Here is an 18,223-nt window from a genome sequence, read left to right on the forward strand (position 1 = left end):
TCTAACGTTTGAGAAATATTAGCTTGAATCTAATCAGTTTTTCATCTAACGGTGAATATTGAATGCTTTGTTACTATGCTAACATTGATTGCAAACCCTGATTTGAAAGTGTATACAAGGAAGAACTCTAGCAACTGGGAAACCTAATCCCCACACATTCTGTGTGATACTAGTTATGCTAAGCTAGAGTCAATTCTCTTTTAACCTTTGGTTTCTTATCTAAACCAGGTTAACGACTTAAAGACTTCATTGGGATTGTGAAGCCAGACCGATACTACTTTTCTTGTAGTTGTGTGATCTGATCTTGTATCTTCTATCGTTACGAGTACAATTGAAATAATTGGCTCGAGATTTTATATCTCCGATAGGCAAGATAGAAAAGTAATCACAAACAAACTTCGTCTCATCGTTTGTGGTTCCACAATATCTTTTTTCGCTGCGTCGATTAAGATTATTGTGAGGTGATTGATAATACTAAGTTTTTCTTCGGGAATATAAGTCTGCTATTATTGATTGGTTCCTGTTCACCTTGATTTATCAAAAGACGGAACAAAACTCGTAGGTATATTCATGGGAGACGGATATATCTATCACCGTAGACTTTTCTGTGTGATACAGATTTGTTTATTAAAGTCTTCGACTTTGGGTCGTAGCAACTCTTAGTTGTGGGTGAGATCAGCTAAGGGAATCAAGTACGTAGCATCCTGCTGGGATCAGAGGCATAGGAGCATAACTGTACCTTGGATCAGTGTGAGATTGATTGGGGTTCAACTACAGTCCAGACCGAAGTTAATTTGGAGTAGGCTAGTGTCTGTAGCAGATTAATACAGTGTGAGTTCAATCTGGACTAGGTCCCGGGGTTTTTCTGCATTTGTGGTTTCCTCGTTAACAAAATTTCTGGTGTTTGTGTTATTTCAGTTTCCGCATTATATTGTTTTATCTTTATAATTGAAATAATACAGTTTGTGTGTTAGATCATCAATTAGAGTAATCCAACCTTTGGTTGTTGATTCTCATTGATTGATCCTCAGATATTGGTCTTTGGTACCATCCGAGTTATTCCTTGTATTTGATTAGAACTCGCAGTTCCTGCTTGAGTAAATCAAATCAAGAGAGAGATATAAACTCGTTGATATAATTTTAATTGATTGAGTCTTGTTGATTCTCTTAAAAGTTATTCGAGTTTGTCCATACAGATTGCTAAGCGAAATATTGGGTGTGGTTGTTAGACTCCCGCTTTTTCAATTGGTATCAGAGCAGGCAAACACGTTCAAGACCTTACAAGTCTATGTTTGCAGCGATCTGACTCTATGGACAGAGGTGCTATCTCAATTAACGTACCACCAGTCTTCGATGGCTCAAATTACTTATGGTGGAAAATTTTTATGCGAGCTTTTCTTCAAGCACATGATTTTCAATCATGGGTATATGTTGTGAATGGCTATGATCCTCTCGTTGTGGCAGTTGGAGATGTAAACGTTCCCAAACCTATTGGTGAATACATCCCTGCTGAGATACTTGCTGCAAAGCAAAACTCCGACGGTTTAAATGCGATCATACATGTCATTACCCCAAATCTTCAGCACCATGTGACTAAATGCACTAAGTCGTAAGAAGCTTGGGATATCTTGGAAACCGTATTCGAAGGTAACTCCAGTGAAAAGGAAGCTAAGATTCAAAACCTTAATTCCGATTGGGAAAACCTTCGTATGGCAGATGAAGAAACATTTGATGAGTTTGATCATAAAGTGTCTGAAATTGTTAATGCATCTTTTGCATTGGGTAAGACTATTCCTGAAAAGGATATTGTGATGAAAATTCTCAGATCGCTGCCATCTAGATACGATTCTAAGAAGCATGCCATCGTTGAGGGAAATAACCTTGATAATCTTTCCAGAAATACGCTGGTTGGGAAGCTTAAGATCTTTGATCACGAACATTCATCCAAAACTAAGGATGTTGCGTTCAAAGCACAAAAGGATACTAAATTACTTGATAAGAGTAAAAAAGTGTATATCTCTGAAGATGATCATTCTGAGACAGATTCATCAGATGAAGATTTTGACAAGTCAGTCTCGATGATCACAAGACAGTTTAGACATATTCTGTTGAAGAGAAGTAAACGGTTCTCCAGAGATAAACCTAAAGTATCAGTTAAACCTCATAATCGTATTCCCCCTAAAAACAGGGAAACAGATGAGACTGATGATGAGGATATGCCTCAGTGCTTTAAGTGTAAAGGATTTGGTCATTTTGCAAACGAGTGTCCAAATCGTAGAAAATACACTAGGAACAAAGGTCTTGCTGCAACTCTTGATGAAATGTCTGACAGCTATGATTCTAATGAAGACGAGAAATCAAGTGTTGCACTTCTTGGTGAAAATATTGATTTTGATAACTGTATCAATACATACATCAATCTCAATATTCTTTCAGAAGATAATCCAACTAATCTGGAAGAAAAAATTGACCCATTTCTTGGAAACTCTGCTTATAATGTTTCAGGTTCCACCATGTGTCTAGCTGCATGCACATCTCAGAAGCCTGATTTATATCCTAGTTTGACGTGTTCGTATTGTTCTATAAAAGGTCATGAACTTTCTAGGTGTTACAAGTACAAACACCAATTGAGGCACGTCAACAAACTTCAACGAAGAGCAAATCATTTAGCAAGGAAGCTTAAACTTGCTCAGAAGACCGCTGAGGTATGTGGGATCTTATCTTCGTCTAAGAAGTTAGTTTCCAAGGATAAACCAAGACCATTAGATAAGAAAGTATGGTCAAGTCGGTTTGATAGACAAAAGTCTGAGGATTCCTCTCAAGAGGAAAATGGTGGACAAATTGTTGTTCATCACAACATAATTTAATTGTGTTGATTAAAATCTTGTCTCATATGCCTGATCAAAAGAGACAATTATTTTGTACCTCTTAGGCTTTACGAAAAGTTTTTTTTAGATTTTCTTTTTTTGTGTCTATCTAACAAAAGGAGAGGGTTATGATCGTCAATTCTACTCTTTATAGGGTTGAGAGTTGGACGTGTACGAACCTGTTAAAGGTTTCGAAACCCTACATTCCTTTTCCTTCCTTGAAACTCCTTTTTATCTCAAGACTACTTGTTGATATTGTGATTTCCTCTCACAAACCCATACACCTACGGAAGCTCCAAGTGCCCTGTCTTCTAATGGAAAGGATGTTAATATGATTGTTAAGCCATCAATCATGAAGGAAAAAGAAAAATCTCTGTTAGCTCCAACATTGAAAAGAAAAAGAAGGAATGTGAGGAATCCAAGAGCCGTTCCTTCAAACTCTCAGAAGTTTTCTGATGTTCTTGAAGTGTTGAAAGAGATGCGAAAGGAGATTCAACAAATAAAGGCTTTTGTGTATAAGACTCATGAGATTCAGAAGTCCCTGGTTCGACAACATCATCCAAAAAGGTTTATTGATATAAACTCCTACCTTAATGAACCTTATGTTCCAATGGTTGTTGACGACAAGGAGTTCGGAGACGATAAATAATTCTTCAAAGGTCTTATTGCCTAGTAAATCTTCTATTTTTCTTGTTTTTAGAAGAATAACTAGAGGTTGGAATAGCCGTTATTGTGATTACACATAGCTATGTCCAACGTTTTCATCTTCAAGTTTTTAGATTTATTGGTTTAAATTCTAAACTTTTTGGAAGATGATTTTTGCAGTATTAATCTTTATGGTTTTATATATTGCAATATTGTTATGGGATATGTGTGTTTGCGTCCGTGAACTTGGTTGTCCCATATCTTGTCAAAAGGAAAGTCGTTCATGAATTGATATACATGTATTGATGAAAGAATGAATGGACTTTTGACAAATACAAAAGTTAAGCCTATATTGTCAATTATTGATGGAAGATAGGTTAAAATATTTTGTTTGCAAGGATTATGTCTATTAAATGTCGTTATGCAAATAGTGATGGAAAATAGAATGAATCCTTGTGTATACCGCAGTAATTGATCTTCCCTGATCCATATTTTATGTATTACTGTGAGGCTCCATAAAGTGTCTTATGTTGAGCATTAAACAACCAAGTTGATTATTTTTTATTAGCTATGTTGTTGTTCCGTAAGGTACTTTATGTCGAGCATTTTCAACTAAATTAATCATCTTGTTTGGTTATTTAGTTATAGATCCATAAGTCTTCTTATGTTTGAGCGTTCATGATTGGGTTGTTTGTTTAACTTATTCATTTCTCCATGGACTCTTCTTATGTGAGTATGACCAATTAAATTGATTACTTTGTGATTAGTTTGATTGTGTATTTCGATTAGATTAATTATGGGTTTGCTTGTGATTAATCTAATTGAGCACTCTTAAGTCTCCATAAGCTTACTTGTGTTGAGCATTTTTGGTTAAATTAATCATGAACTTCTTGTGGTTAATTTAATATTTTGGATTTAAATTCATATTTGTATGTGATTTGTTATGTCCAAAGAAATCCTTCTTTTCTTTCGAAATTAAGGTCGCTCTTTTTATTCCCTTGGGAATGACATTTTATGGGGGAGAGATATTTTTTAACTTGCGGTTAATTGCCAAATCTTTGTGGGGAGTGCGGCTGTGGAATATTATAGGGGTTATCTTGTATCCTTATAAACTCCTTGATGAATGCATTTAGCTTCGGCTTTATGATTGCATCTAAAGAACAAGTTGATATTTTTGCTTTCTTTTGGTCATGAAATGTCTCATTCGGAAATTTCATTAGGATCCCGTTCCTGTACCTTTGCCAATTTTATTGACAAAAAGGGGGAGAATTAATATGTAGTTCACACTACAAATACATTTGGTGTTCGGATCATTATGTAAGGGGGAGTGGTTTCCATGTGAGATGGAGTATTGACTAAGGGGGAGTGATACATATGACCATAGTATTGTTGTTGAAGTTATGATACAATTGAAATTTGACGATGTGTAATGATACTATGACACTGTATAACAATGATTGAGAACTATTGTTTTCTTGTTGTTATAGCTACGAATTTTCAACAACGATGATGCTAAACTTACAACCTTTGGGATCATTGGAGTACTTGGAAGTGACGAAGATTTCGAGTAATGTTGAAGATTAGGCATGTGGAATAGGAGCTGCAAAAGTTAATTTATTTATTTTTTGTATTCCATATGTACTAATAGTTTTTCCACTAAAATTAATAAAGGGGGAGATTGTTAGAGCATTGCTCGGTCAAACTCCCATGCGTTGCTATCTCAAGCATGTTTGTCAATGTTAGTGATCAAAACTATAAGTCTTGATTTCTAGCCTACATAGCTAAAGGTATCGGAATAGGATAGAAAGTGTAGTTGAGCTCAAGAACTCCATGGCAATCATCATATAAGACGAAGGACTACCCAAGGAACTGGTGGATCTTCATCGACAAAAAGGTATGTGGATACTTGAACTTATCTGTCACTCAAAAGTATGTCTATTCTATCTCCTACTCTTGAGACAAAAGTCGTTTTGATATATAGACTTTCATTATGCACATTTGCTATTTCGAGCCGAGTTTATCTCGCCTATCTATTTCTCGAAATATGTGTTGGTAAGCTTTCGCTTTAGCCGAATTCATCTTTACCAGTGACGAAAGTCATGTTATGTTTCAATCACTTTGAAAATTGCTCTGACGAAAAATGGTATGTGAATAACGGCTATATCCGTCATCTGAGAATGTTTCAATAATTGAAATGAGAGTTTAGATTACATAACCATTGGTAGGATATAATCATTGTTGTGGAAACACATATATGCATAAGTCCTTATTCCTTGAACCAAAGTTTGCGAACTTGCGGAACTTCTCGGCCCGAGATTTTCTGCTGGAGTTCGTGTATTCCTTTTATGAGCTTAACTCTGCGAACCCAGTCCGCGAACTTGAGTAGGTTATATCTAAAATAGGTTGTTCTTGAACTAATGTTTAAATAAACTAAGGAATGCTTTTAGAAACCGTGGCTATAAAGTTCATGAACCGATTCGAGTGAATCAAACCGATTTTGCTTCAATTGTGTCTTGTGTAGTTACATAAGATCTAAGCAATTGAGCAACTCTATAACTTGTTCATTTGAGTCATTTGAGCTAGTTATGGTGAAGAAGAATAAGGTTGATATGAGAGTAATCATATGGATAACCATTTGGTTGACTTGTTGAACCAACAAATATTAGTGTTTGGGTATGGTTCATAAACCCAAAATTGGACATTTCATTTGTGTGTAACAAGCTAAGTTTTCGATCTAACGGTTGAGAAATATTAGCTTGAATCTAATCAGGTTTTCATCTAACGGTGAATATTGAATGCTTTGTTACTGAGCTAACATTGATTGCAAATCCTGATTTGAAAGTGTATATAAGGGAGAACTCTAGCAACTGGGAAACCTAATCCCCACACATTCTGTGTGATACTAGTTGTGCTAAGCTAGAGTCGATTCTCCTTTAACCTTTAGTTTCTTCTTCTAAACCAGGTTAACGACTTAAAGACTTCATTGGGATTGTGAAGCCAGACCGATACTACTTTTATTGTAGTTGTGTGATCTGATCTTGCATCTTCTATCGTTACGAGTACAATTAAAATAATTGGATCGATATTTTATATCTCCGATAGGCAAGATGGAAAAGTAATCACAAACAAACTTCGTCTCATCGTTTGTCATTCCACAATATCTTTTTTCGCTGCGTCGATTAAGATTATTGTGAGGTGATTGATAATACTAAGCTGTTCTTCGGGAATATAAGTCTGGTATTATTGATTGGTTCCTGTTCACCTTGATTTATCAAAAGACGGAACAAAACTCGTAGGTATATTCGTGGGAGACGGATTTATATATTACCGTAGACTTTTCTGTGTGATACAAATTTGTTTATTAAAGTCTTCGACTTTGGGTCGTAGCAACTCTTATTTGTGGGTGAGATCATCTAAGGGAATCAAGTACGTAGCATCCTGCTGGGATCAGAGGTGTAGGAGCATAACTGTACCTTGGGTCAGTGTGAGATTGATTGGGGTTCAACTACAGTCCAGACCGAAGTTAATTTGGAGTAGGCTAGTGTCTGTAGCGGCTTAATACAGTGTGTGTTCAATCTGGACTAGGTCCCGGGGTTTTTCTGCATTTGCGGTTTCCTCGTTAACAAAAATTCTGGTGTCTGTGTTATTTCAGTTTCCGCATTATATTGTTTTATCTTTATAATTGAAATAATACAGGTTTTGTGTTAGATCATCAATTAGAGTAATCCAACCTTTGGTTGTTGATTGTCATTGATTGATCCTCGTATATTGGTCTTTGGTACCATCCGAGTTATTCCTTGTATTTGATTAGAACTCGCAGTTCCTGCATGAGTAAATCAAATCAAGAGAGAGTTATAAACTCATTGATATACTTTTAATTGATTGAGTCTTGTTCATTCTTCTAAAAGTATATTCGAGTTTGTCCATACAGATTTCTAAGTGAAATATTGGGTGTGGTTGTTAGACCCCCTCTTTTTTCACCATGCACGTTAGAAGACCATGTAAAGGATCTGCCAGTATAACTCATATCATCTAAAACCGCTTCATGAATTAGTTGAATATAAGGGGAGTCCCTTGAAGATGAGGAGAAACGATGAGAAGTATTATTCGAAACCCTGCCATTATTATGTGAAGAAATTCTATCCTCATTATGAAAAACCAAATTCAAGTCTCCAATTACAACCCAAGGCTGTTGTATAGAAGTACTTAAATATTTTATGTTTGACCACTGCCTTTCTTTGTTATTAGGATATGAATATCCGTACATACATGTAAGAATCCATTCTGGCTTAGAAGGATCATCCTGCACAGTATAGTTAATAATCCACGAATCCCAATTCACAATATTAAAATGAAAACCATCTTCCATAATAAAATTAGACCCCCAGCTAACCCTCTAGAGGAGATTAACTTATGATTGGGAAATTTATATGGCCTAACAAGTTTTTGCATTTTATCTTCACCTATTTTTGCTTCTAAGATGAATACTACATCTGGATTATATCTAGCAATAAGATCTTTAAGATGGTCTCTAGTTTTCTTATTGACAAACCCTTGACAGTTCCAAGCAATAATTCTCATTTTTTAAAACCAGTTAACAGTAAAACAGTAATGGAAATGACTTATAGGTAAACAAAGTAAAATATGATGCGTATAGAGACTCGGAGAAAACGTAGCAAAACAAGTTTTATGATAAGCGGGATAAAATCAGATAGAGATAATATGAAAGAATTTTTTTACCTCAGTTGCATGGCCCTCCAGGTTAAGCACATGATTTTTCTTTGCTTCAGCATCAATCTTTTCATTTCCACCAGTTTCCACCCTAGTCATAGTTTCAACATTTGAGTTTGTAGTTATCTCACTCATAACCCCACCATGCATAGCTCAGATAGATCCTTGAATAGATGGATTTGATACGTTATCTTGCATAGTTTGGTTTCTAGCTCTCTTTGAAGTTCCCTCCTCTTCAGCTTCAGTCATGTCTACACTTTCTGGTTCAATGCTCACTTGCTCGCTTTCCACTTCCTTCCCAGTTTTTTCTTTGTTTTTGCAATGTTCTTCATATTCTTCAACAGTCATAGCTCTTTCTTTTAGTAGTTCAGCTACTTCTTCACATATATCATCATCATGGTCAATGATGTAACACTGATCACATAAACTATGAGGCTGTTTCAACCAATGGTATCTAATACAGACTGGTTCACCATGATTTGAATTCCACCATTCTCCTCTTTTTAACGGTTCTGTTAAGTCAATCTCAATTCTTGCAGTAATCATGTTACCTGATCTTGGCCTGTAGTTTGGTGGATCAGTTGAAATTATTTCCCTAGATCTTCAATAGCCTCGTTAACTACCGTAACATGATGATGCTCCAGTAGTAAACCCTTGAATTGCACACTCCACGCCTGTTTTCTGAACACATAATCTGTGTACGCAACACCAGTTGTATAATCTTGTAGAGCAAGTAAACATCTTTGGAAATTCCATGGTGATTTTCTTAGAACATCATTCTTATCCTTCTCAGAATTGAATTTGAAGACGAATAAGTACTTTCCCACAATCATTTTTTCTCTCTTTTTGTAGTTTTTCCAAAGATTGTTAAACTCTTCCTTTATATCAGCCGTTTCAATCTTGTCATTTTTTGTGATTAGCTTCTCGATGAGACTGTTGGACCAAGAAGTAGCTGCTTCATTTAGATTCCTTGCAGAACCAATAACTCCCCTCCAGCTTTGATGGATGTGCTCTTCACCTTTGCAGTGATGGTTTTGACACAGTTGTTATCAGCATTGTTATTGTTGCTTGCATCCATTTTTCTTCTGAAGAACTTACTGCTAAGGTTTTGGTAGTTATATGGTTCGTATCGTCTAAACTACTTACCTCTTTTTATATCTAGGATATATCCCAAAAAATGAGTATAAAAAATAATCTGTTTCCTAAAAAGAGGAGCAGAATATTTTTGAAAACCAATTGAATATTTTGTGTTATTTTGTTGTTGCATGAGATCCGAGAAAAGTTGGTAACTCCACGAATTACGGGGAGAGATAGGGGAAAAAATTAAAGTTTGAATTTTTTGAACTTGAATCGGTGTGCGAATCCAGGTTAAGGACTTGCAGGTTATGGTTTCAAAATTTTGAATCGGGGAGATTGATAATTCTCATATTGAGAAAAGCACAGAGCTGAAACATATTGAGTATGCAATATAGCATTATAGGGTGGAACTGAGGTAGGCAATGTAGCCAGTGATGACAATACTGTCTTGAGGATCAAAGATGTGCTAAACACAAAGATCCAATATAGGAAGAAATCCATTAATCAACCAGAGGGACCTGTAATAAAATCAAAAACCCATATCAGGAATCAAAAACAAATTATTGGATAAAGAAAGATCCGTTCAGAAAGATGAAGCTAGATAAAGAAAGATCCATTTAAAAATTAAAATAAACATGCCATAATGGAAAAATCTGTGAGTAAAAACAAGAAAAAGAACAAAAGAATCAAGACAACACTAAAGAGACGATGATTCAAGATGCATAATTGAAAAAAATTTAAAAACTGGGTCGACTCAGTTTTTTGCCGATTTGCACAGCTCCCTTTTCATTCATCCTGGAAAATCAAAACTTTATTTTCATTTTTTTCTTGATTTTGAAAAGGAAAATGAGGATTTTTGTTGAACTTTTTTTAAAACCTTTGAAGAAAATGATGAAACCTAGATCACGATGTTATTGACCAAATATTGGTCACTAGCTAGTGACAGTAAATTATCCAAGGTTTTCTTTCATTATCGAAGTTGAGTTATTTCCTTTTCTTCATCTGTTTTTAATAATTAGATAAAGATCTTATTAAATAGAGTAATTAAATTACATAGTGGAAATTGAATTATTGTCTTTACTTTTGACATGCTTCACAGATATCCTTATCACGCAATAAATATATCCCTACTTTATTTAAAAGGAATCAAATTAATCATTAATACCAAATTTTCCCTCCCCATATCATAGATTATACTATCTAATGTTTCTTCACAGATGCCATCGTTTAATTTTAGATCTAAAATTTATCTCTCCAACTCTCCCAACGACAGCCACCACCAAAACCAACACCTCCTCCCCATCGCCAACGCCACCATCAGCATTTCTATCGCCTCCGTCAAGCAATCTTAAAACATAATCTCAAATTAGAGATTCAGAAAATATAAGATTTAATTTACATTTAGAGATAGGTTTATGAGATTCAACATCAACATAAATTATTTTGAAGAGTTCATCTTCGTCGTTTATCATTATCTTTTTAACACAACTTAAAGTTTCAATCCATGGATTTCAGATCTAATTTTTCAATCCATGAAATTTCTTAAAAACTAATTTTTTATATAAACGTTAAAAGTTCAATTTCAACTCAAATCCCTTATTTAATTGAGATTTGTTGGTGAGATTTTAGGGGGTTTTATTTAGAGGACGATAGTAATGATCTTAATTTGGTTGTTGGGGTTGCAGTTGCTACAATATGATCTTTTTAAGTACGACTGCAGTACCACAAAGGAGAGCAAAAACGAGAAGGTATATCCACTGATAAGTCTCGATAAGAGAGTAATTGTATTCGGTGGTATGAATACAACATAAGATTTGTGAATCCTAATCCCATAATAATACATAAGTGTATTATGTTTTAAGTAGATTTGTGTTTAGCTTCAGATGGAGAGTTTTGGTCTTGAAGCTGTTGTTGTTTATCAAGCTACAGGTGATGATCAATTGGTATTTCTTATGTGTTTTTATGGGATCAATTGTTGTTGTTGACCCAATTTTTATAGGATCAACTACGGTTGTTGATCCATTTATGGGATCAACTCCTGTTGTTGACCCAATATTTTATGGGATCAACTACTGTTGTTGATCCTTTCAACTCCTATTGTTGACAATATTTTCCTTTGGATAAGTATAATCATGCTTGTAGTTTAAATCATGCAATTTTCTTCCAATGTTGAACTTGTGGTGCAATGGTAGCATGACTGACTCCATGTCAGATGATGCGTGTTCGACTCACGCCAAGTTCACTCCATTTACATGGATCAACTTTCATTGTTGATCCAATTTAGTGGATCAACTACCATTATTGATCCCTTAAATTGGACCAACTTCTACTATTGATCCTTTTTTTTGGATCAACTACCGTTGTTGATTACCTAAATTGGATCAACTTCTACTGTTGGTTCTATTTTTATTTGGATCAACTACTGTTGTTGATAAAAAAAAATATCTGAACCAGTGGTAGCGGGGGTGGCGACGGTGGCGGCGGAGGCGGACTAGTGGCGGTGGCGGCGACGTACTAGTGGTGGTGGAGGACTGTTGGTGGTGTAATGGTGATGGTGAAGGAGTGGTGGTGGTGGTTGGTAGGTGGTGGTTGTTGAATGGTGGTGGAGGAATGGTAGTTGAATGTTGGTGGTGGTGGTTCTAGTGGTGGTGGTGAAGTGGTAGAGGAAAAAATTTGTTCCGTTTTGAAATAAAGAAAAATATTATATGGGTGAGGGTATTAAGGTAATCTAATTTTAAATGGATAAGGTTATTAAAAAGTAGGGACATATTTATTGTTGTATAAGGATATATTTATTGGGTGTCAAAAGAATGGACATATAAATAATGTACCCAATTACATATATTTACATGGAATGAGCATAATTTCAACATCAGTCATTAACATTGTTTCAATCGATCATTTTCAGAGTTACTTTGAGTACCTGCTAATAAATTTCCTTTGATACGTTTACAGTAATGTTGATGGTGGATTTTCGACAAGGGCTAAAATCGTAAACTCATAATTATACGAAGCTTTGATCCAGCAATCAGACGTGAGTATTGAGACACGGGTCTCTCATCGAATTCTCAACGGGGAGTACTTTCTCTCAGAGTACATGTAGATATGTAGTCTCACGACTGGACAACGACATATCTCATGAATAATGAACACTTTCAGTGATTATTTCTATATAGTATCACGAGATGGACGGCTCCTAGACAGCTTGCTCTGCTAGTATAGAGCGATAACGTCTTCAGGAACAAACAACGAGTTTACCCTGACTATATAAAGGATATGACTTACCTACAAGCTCATATCGGGATAATTAATGCTCCTAGACATCTTGCTCTACTAGTATAGAGCCACAAAGTTAATTATTCCTAATTAAGATTAATTCTGCCGTGACATTCACTACTGAATTCCCAGAATAATATATTATTGCTCCTATTCCATGGTCGAATCCATGACTGGTCCCATGGAATGGCAATAACAATTTCTCCTATTCCATGGTCGAATCCACGACTGGTCCCATGGAATGGCAATAAACAATTGTTCTGATTCTATGATCGAATCCACGACTTGATCTCATAGAATAGCAATAATTATATTATCTCATTACTCCGATTTCATGATCGATCCACAACTGGTCTCATAAATGGTAATAGATAAATCTTAATTACTCCGATTTTATGGTCGAATCTACGATCCCATGGAATGGCAATGCTCACTTTATTATTCTGAATTCGTAGTCGAATCCTCAGCTGATCCTATGAATTAATAATAAACATCTTATTACTCAGTTTTGTGAATTATTCTCCACTGAATTCCACAATTAGTAATAAATAATCAACAACCGGGCGTCAGAGATACCTCTAAGTAAGTCCCGATTCAAATAGTGAAAGTGTATTCAACGACAATACACTAACAGTCACCACACGAACGAGTATTTCAAAATACAAAGAAACGATGAACCTATGCAAAATAGGGAAGAAAATAATAAATAATTAAAAATATTGACCAGGATGCTGGGAGCACAGTCACACGACCGCCCGACCGTGTCATGGTCAATCCCACGCTAGTTTTATATTTTTAATGCATTTTTATTATTTTCCATGATTTGATGAAAATTCTCTCATTTTATCAAATCTCCTTCGTCTCGAGGAAACTCCTCGGTTTCATGGTATTTTCATAAATTCGTAAAAAATAATATAAAATTAAGGAAAGAAGTGTGGGGCGTGACCGTTGGCCAACCGGCCATGCCTTGGTCCCAGCCGTCCCCACACCTCACGGTTCCTCATTATTTTATTATTATTTCTCTAATTTCATGAAAAAACTCCTTGATTTCATGGTATTTTGCACAAATCGTCAAATAATAAATAAAATTATGAAAAACTTGTGGGACCGGGACATTAGACGGCATGCCATGCCCTAGCCGGTCGCACACGCCCCTTGTTTTATTATTTTATTTTATTTTTCCTTGATTTCATGGTATTTCTCTCAAATTAGGAAAAATTCCCTCAAATCATGAAAAATACTTAAAAAATATAAAAAATTATGAAAACTCGTGGGACCGGGCCCCTAGCCGTCCGGCCACGCCCCCACGGTACCACACGCTCGTGTTTTTATTATTTTAATATTTTTTGCTTCCTTGAACTCATGAAAACTCCTTCAATTCATGGAAACTTCCTAAATTCATCAAATTTCTTAAAATTCATGAATTCTTCATAAAATCATCAAAAATATTATAAAATTAAGAAAAATGGCACCACGGGACCGTGGTCATGACCGGCCGACCATGCCTTGGCCTCTACGGTCCCAAGCCTCCTTATTCCTTATTTTATACTTATTTTCCATCATCTCATGGGGTTTTCCTCGGTTTCGTCGAAACCCTAATTTAGGCATATTTTCTCGAATGGATGCTCAATTGCACGCCAAAAAATATCAAAATTCTCAGGACTCAGATGCAGACGCCTTTGGGACACAAGCACACTATCTTGACCGACCAAGATTGGCTCTTTGGCTTACAGAAGCCGGTCCCATCAAGTTTCACAGTTTTGACCTAATTTGCACAATTGCAAGTATTAGGTCCAAGACTCTTCCAAACACTTTGGATTTTCATGAAGTGGTCATCAGGCGGTCACGTGACTACCCAGGGCCGGTTTCATGACCCCATGGTCGGTCCCTCACTCCGTCATAATTAATTATGTTTTCTCACCTAAGGCTCAGACGAGCATTTTCGAATAAATGATTAAACCAGCATTTAATCATTCTTTCACCAACAAATCGTCAACTCTTCAGGAGTTCTTTGTATTTGCTCATGTGAGCATATGGACACTACATGGTTGATCCATGGTCCCATGTAGTCGCTCCCTCCTTCGTCCCATGGTTAAACTTCTGACGAACCATGAATTGATCATCAATTGATCAAATTAGGGTTTCTGAATCCAAAGATCATCATTCCAGATTCCAACCTTAATAATTTTACGACGACCTCATGGTCATTAATTTTATTAATTATGCTCGGTTCAACGACCAGTATTCTAATTAATATTTTTGGTACGCTTCCAATAATCCATCAGATGAGCAACACATGCTCAGACGATCAAATATTCAACGATCCATCGAATGAGCAATATTTGCTCACTTCATCGTAAGAACTATACCTCTGTCTCATGACATGTTCAATTCATGAGTTTCAGAACATCATGTTCAACTCAGCAACTACATGGACTCATCATCCCATCAAACCACGAAGTCATCAATTGACTAACATACCACGAGACGTCAATCGTGTCACTTTGGGGGGATATCACTTAGGGTTTTGTTCTGGCGGTCTATGGCACGTGTGTTCAAACACACGATGGAATGTGAGCAAGTCGTGCAATCAGTTGAAGGAATTCATGAGGTAGTGGTTGGAAAATCGACCAAGTATCCACACGTTGAGCAACTGGTTTCAAACACGATCTCCACTTCCCCACTCCTTAATTCCATCAACTGTCACACTTCATGGGGTCATGGTGCCTAAAATTCCAGCAATATAAATAAGTCTCTGAATCATGATTAAAGTATCAGCATCAACAGTATCATCAATCTCACGTCTCATCGACAACACGAGATCATCAACTCATCAATTGAGCAACTACTCTCAATTGAACAATTTCAATCATTCAGAGCTTATGATATTCAGAATTCACACACCCACAATCTTTGATTACCATTGATTCCACACATTTCCCAGCTTCCCTCATACAGATCAACCCATCCTCTCTTGTGACTGAATTTACTCTGGAACAGTCATTGTCTTGATTTAGGCCGGAGTACTACAGATTGATCTCTCGAATCTAAAGCACCCCCTTTGCAGCGGTGCATCTGTGTGAGGTTTAACATTTCGCTTGGTTCGAGGAGTCTCCTCTGTACGGTCGTCTGCTCAATTCCTTAAAAACCAGAAAATCGTTTTTCCCCATCTACAGATTAACGACCACAGTGGGAGATCATTCTCTCGGTTGCAATCTCAATTCGGCAGGATGGTCGGTCTTAGGTATGGTTCAGTTACCAATCCGGGTTCAACACCCAACTCTAACATTGCAAGTCCTAGTGGTACTCCCAGCAAGTACTACTCTTATTAACATTGCAGGCTGTAGTGGTAGCGCTAACACCACTCCTCCGGCCAACAATATCATGTCACATGTTACTATCACTCTTCCAAGCACTGGTGCTCCAGAGATCTCCCCTGCAAGTGACGACACTGGCGCCATCAACAATCCACTCTTCGGTTGTTCTCTTGAAGAAACCAGAGGAAATCCGCTTGATCTCATGAAGGTTCAGACTGACGTGGTTGCAACACAGAAAGAGTTGTATGCTTATCTCAAAACTCTCACAGACAAGTTTGCGTCTGAACGAACTCAGCCTCAACGCGAAAAAGGAGAAGCTAAAAAAACATCTTCAATTGCTGATCCTGAAATCTCTCCAATCCATGTTGTACAAGATGAAGAATTCCGTAAAGCTGCAGATGACTCTCCAGCAAAGGAACTTGCAGGCTTCATCGCTCGTGAGTACCTGGAACGCTTCATGGAGGATGGAGGAAAATACAAAGCATCATATGTACATCGTTATCAACCTTCATACCCCGTTGCTATGCAAATAATTTCTTTCCCGAAGGGCTACACTTCCCCAACGTTCGCATTATATAACAGAACATGGATCGCTCGAGAACACGTATCTCGATCCCTGGAGGCACCAGGAGATCATGAAAAAAACCAAATGATCCCAATCTACAGAGCCTTTATCTGCGACTCCAGCCTCTCTCAGAACTTCATGAAGCAGCCAAACGATCAGCGACTACTACACCTGCTTTGCTGAGCAAAGTCTACAAGGTCGAGGAACCTCGAAGCAGCGACGCCTGATCAACAAACAATACAATGTCCAACCTTCCATGAACGTTATTGCTCAAGCAAAAGGAAATATCCTGCTCAAACATGAGACATCCAACACCTCATCCTACAAAAGCATCAAGAAAGGATAACCAATCTTACATAAACCTCGATCCGGCATTAACGAACGGGGAGATGATCGGACATACTCAAACTTATCATGAAGCAGTGATCGAGTTACTAGAAGTATGGGTTCAAGATGGTGCAATCAAATCGATTATCATCATAGAGATCCAACTGAAGAAAAATGAAGAAAATCAGGTACTGTCACCTTCATAGATTCATCAAATCATCCAACAAGTAACTGTAATAATTTGAAGCAAATTTTCAAAGAGAAGGTTGATCCGCAATAGCTTCAACAAGGGACTGAAGGAGTACACAAGAGTCCTCTCCCAATCAGAAGCGTTACACTCTCTCTGAACAACCTATCAAAGAGGCAGTTCAATCCTGGTCGAACGTGAATTGCTCTATCTGTCGAAGGCACGAAGAAGAGACATGTTCACAACACTGAACACATCATGTCAAGAAGTCCATTACGAAAATACTTCTTGAGCCTCCATCGACGGACCAAGAGGTGTACGACTGGGGACTTCTTACCACAGTCAATCTTAGAAGAAACGAATTGGGAAGAACGTTGATCGATGCTGACACCGCCATCAACAACATTCCACTGAAAACCATCAGATCCACATGCATCACTCGACAAGAAGATACTCATGCTCCAACTCAATCAGAGACCTTGAAGGAGCGCTCGGAAATACTTATGGCTACATCATTCTCAAAGTGAACATAAGTTCAACCTGGATAGAAACCAAGTTTCACATAATCAGGAAGATCCAGGATATGACACGTCCTTCCGAAAAGCGTGGATCCACGCTGAAAAGATGGGTACTTAGAAAGCGCCTTTGGTTACATATCTCTCCAACAAAGAAAGTTCTGATCCAGAAGATTTGACGGACATTCCATCATCAGAGCACTTGGAGGAATTTCGAACTTTGACGAGATTGAAGCAAGAACCTGCAAAAGATGCATAGACATTCATCAAGAGGTTCCACACTCAGGAAAGTCTCACTCCTCCCGTGTCTACGTCATTTATTTCCTCACATGCTATGTAGCATGGGGACTTAATTCTGCTAGAAACTCTACAAGACGTTATGAGTGGTAACTTCACCGCATTAGTATTTTACCAAGTGGTTGAATCTGACATTTCTCTGAATCGATCACTGAGACGTTCATTGCTGAGATGATGTCCAAACATGGCAAAGAACACTTTGGGAGTTCCTACATAGCCTTGCAGGAGCGTCCATGTGTGCCACAAAATTAGAAAGCTATGACTTCTGCACAAGTGTTGAATCCCACTGCTGCAACGAAAGGAATGCTGAATCAACAGAAGAAAGTCGGGGCCCAGACGATCAAACCTAGGACATGCTCAAGGGGTATGACTCTTCAACGATCAATCATCTAAGAAGCCTTCAAAATTGTACTCCCAAT

This window comes from Papaver somniferum, chromosome 7, assembly GCF_003573695.1.
Source record: "Papaver somniferum cultivar HN1 chromosome 7, ASM357369v1, whole genome shotgun sequence".
NCBI lineage: Eukaryota > Viridiplantae > Streptophyta > Magnoliopsida > Ranunculales > Papaveraceae > Papaver > Papaver somniferum.